Source organism: Aplysia californica, unplaced genomic scaffold (genome assembly GCF_000002075.1).
Source record: "Aplysia californica isolate F4 #8 unplaced genomic scaffold, AplCal3.0 scaffold00304, whole genome shotgun sequence".
Taxonomy (NCBI): Eukaryota; Metazoa; Mollusca; class Gastropoda; order Aplysiida; family Aplysiidae; genus Aplysia; species Aplysia californica.
Window position 1 is genome coordinate 159,741 of NW_004797574.1, and position 3,336 is coordinate 163,076.

A 3,336-nucleotide genomic window follows, 5' to 3' on the forward strand; every position below is an offset into this window, starting at 1 on the left:
GAGTAGACGTTTGCCCAACGTCTGTATTCCATGCTGGTTTCCAGAGATACAAACTGTGACGGGAACTGGCAAGGTTGGGGGGCTGGGCTAGAGGCAGCAAACGCCGCCACGGACAGGAGTAGGGCAAGGGCGGTAACTCGAGACATTGTGCTGGAGATAAAGAGAAGGATTGTGGGTTTGTTTGAGTAAAGAGAAGCACATCGACACAATGAAGATCATTTAGTGCTGGGGAAAAGTAAGACGGACAGACAAGAACAACAGAGGGAAAGTACAGAAGTAGGACCTACCAGTGGCACCCTCCTTCTTTTTCCTCTTCTTCTTCTATCCCGTGTTTGGGGCAACTATGGGGGCACCACTGCTTCTGAAAACCAGCTCTCATCATCTATTTTTGTCCCCTGCTTTCCTCAGATTGTCACCCATCGTCTTTCCTGTCTATAATGTTGTCCTCATTCTCTGTTCTCTGCCTTCCTGTCTTTCTCTTTCCTTGTACGGTTCCTTGCAGGATTGTTTTGGCAAGTCCTGTGGATCTTGTGACATGCCCATACCATTTTAGTTTTCGTCTCTTCACTGTGGTCACCCTCTAACCACCCGCAAAAAGAGAAGGAAGGAAGACAACATCCAAGAGTGGACTGTGATGACGTTGGAGGTCTTGTGCATAGGCTAGCAGACCCGTAATCATGGGGTTGTGTGTAATGTCGGTAGTAGCATAAATAGGATTAGAATAGAGATCTGGACTGGGAATGAAGTTCACAACGAAGGGAAACAAATCTGGCAGACTTACAGGGGCCTGATGTGAAATTTGAGTTCGAGAACGGCTCTAAAGAAGGAACATATTTCTGAAAAATACGTTTCCGGAAAGTTGCAAAAACACGATGAAATTGAATACGTAGCAAGGACTATTAACTGGTCAAGTATACTAGGATCTTACCTTTGGGTCTTCAAGTTCTGTGCAACATGATTGTTCCAATACTTCCACAACTCTCTCAAGCTCTACATCCAAAGGAACTTTATAGTTTAGGGCGACGTGCACACACTCAAAAAATTGGGTGTAGGAGGAATTCAATCCGTTATTTGGATTTAATATTTTTCCCAAGGGAAGTCTGGATCCTTTCTTGAATGCGGTGAGTGTAAGAGGGGAGCACAATGTTGGTTTATTCTCAACAACTACTGATAAAACACACTCTTCACAATGCTCAGTCATGAACAGGCAAACAAATCTGTCCTCTGTTCTTGAAAGAATTAAATTGTCATATTTCTTGTGGAGTTCCTTTTCTGGAGAAAATTCTGAAAGGCTACAGATTTTGTCTTTTTTCATGAAATGACGGAGTTGCTGATCTTCTTGTTTGGGTGGACGAGGGGGTGGTTTTGGCGTTGGTAGGCAAGACGAGGGAGCATCAAATAAACTCGGCGGATCTACTTGTCGAGTATATCCTCCAGGTAATTTAATGACAGGATAATCTGATGGCCAATGCCTTTCAAAGATAAAGAGTTTGTCTGGATCTAGGGAAAGTTTTCACGAGGGGGTAAAACAGAAAGCCATCTTTGTCTCTCAAGTCCTTCTTTCGGTACCTTGAACACTCGACATTTATTGTCTGTTTTGTAGTTACCTTTGCAGTTTACAACCCCACATTTATTCGGCATGGTGAAATCAAACTATCCTTGCGCATAGACGGGCCGATTAATTCACAATAATCCACAGAATTAACAAAAACACTCCGAGAAACATGAGGAGAGGAACAACATTTGACATTGAACCGTATACATTGATCACTGCACTTCTTTCCGGAAGGATGCGCTTACGCGGATAAACGGCATCCATAATTATGCTTACATTTCTTTGCTTGGAATCTTAATCAAAAATAAAAATATTGACACCTTTCAATATCTGATCCATTTCTGCATCATTTTTATTAAGATCAACGAATTTTACAGATAGGATTCATTCTACTTCAAAGGCGATAAATAGTCCCCGATTCCTACGAACGAGTCAAAGCTAAAGATAAGGCACTGAGTCAGAATGGGAATATCCGGAGTGTTTGACTCGATGGCCTTCGCTAGCCAAGTCAGGAATCCGACTGTGCACGTCCTTGAGTATAGTAGTCCTTGATACGTAGTATTTAATGAGGTTTGTGTTTCTTTAGTCTGGAATCAGTTGAGCATTATCATCTTTTTAAAATATGTGTTTTAACTCTGTAGTAGAAAAGAAATATTGTTTAAAGGTTACAGGGTTGGAAAGACTAGATTTTAAAAATAAACGGAAAGGAAATAAATAATACATCAATCATTTCGAGACTTTACTTACAAGATCTTTGAAATTGGTGCATTTTGCACGTATAAGTGTTTAAAAAAATAAAATAAAAGCCATTTCCATTTTCGAAAATAATTTTCTTCTTTGTGAATTTTATGTCAAACAAATTTCTTTTCAATTACTTATATCTGTTCCAAATTACTACATTCCAGTACACATTTTGTGCCAGATAATCAGAAAAAAAAGTTGTACAGTTATTATTTTTATTTTTTTTTGGGGGGGGGGAGGGTCACCTTTATTTGACCTATTTTTGGATGGAATAGTGTGGGGTGGGGTGGGTTATTGCTGAAAAATATTAATTTTCTCAAGGATATCTGGAATCACAGAGATACGAGAGAGTAAGTGATGCGGTAGTTGCAATAAAGGTCAAGACGATTTCACTTAACGTTGTATGTTTAGAGGTAGTCATCATGATCATGATCCATGATGATGATGATGATGATGATGATGATGATGATGATGATGATGATGATGATGATGATGATGATGATGATGATGATGATGATGCATCATCAACAACAACAACAACAACACAGCACCAAAATCACAACTACCTTCTCCACTAAATAAGGGCGACCTAAAAATAAGCTCTCGCTGGTGCCTTAAACATGAAAAAACATCTCTTAAAACAACTGCTGAACAATAAAGAAACAAATAAAGAAAATAAAATCTTTAAAAAACAACAACCAACAATCAACAACGTTACAGCAAAGCAAACAGCCTTGTTTACCTATGTTGGAATCCTTAGAAGCGTTCTACGTCACGAGAATGTACGTAGTTTGGCTTGGGATTGTCTGTCTGAGAATGAACAAAGCTAGCGTGGGTCGAGTTATAATATACTCATCCACCTCCCATGATCCATAGTGACGATATACTACAGCTCTAGCGTTGTGCTTTTAGCATTGTGAACACATTTTGACAGATTTGTGCGAAGTGAGTGACAATTATCCACGAGATTGGATTCAGATGGTTATGGTCGTTGTCGCATTTTTGAGAATATTTCAAGTTTTTATGTAAAAAAACACAAA

General features: G+C 39.4%; 1 protein-coding gene across 2 annotated transcripts in view; it reads right to left on the reverse strand.

Moving 5' to 3' along the window:
- The window catches only part of LOC101855502, a 6,208-nt gene extending 3,097 nt beyond the window's left edge, over positions 1–3,111 (reverse strand). The window contains exons 1-2 of one of the 2 annotated variants that reach the window (XR_004858701.1): positions 3,039–3,111; positions 20–150 (exon numbers count right to left, since the gene is read on the reverse strand). The gene's annotated coding sequence lies outside the window, so the exon portion shown is untranslated. Of the gene's footprint in view, positions 1–19; positions 151–3,038 lie in introns of those variants that run through there. The other variant, XM_005101910.3, reaches the window with a different exon arrangement.
- Between the last annotated feature and the right edge of the window lie 225 nt (positions 3,112–3,336).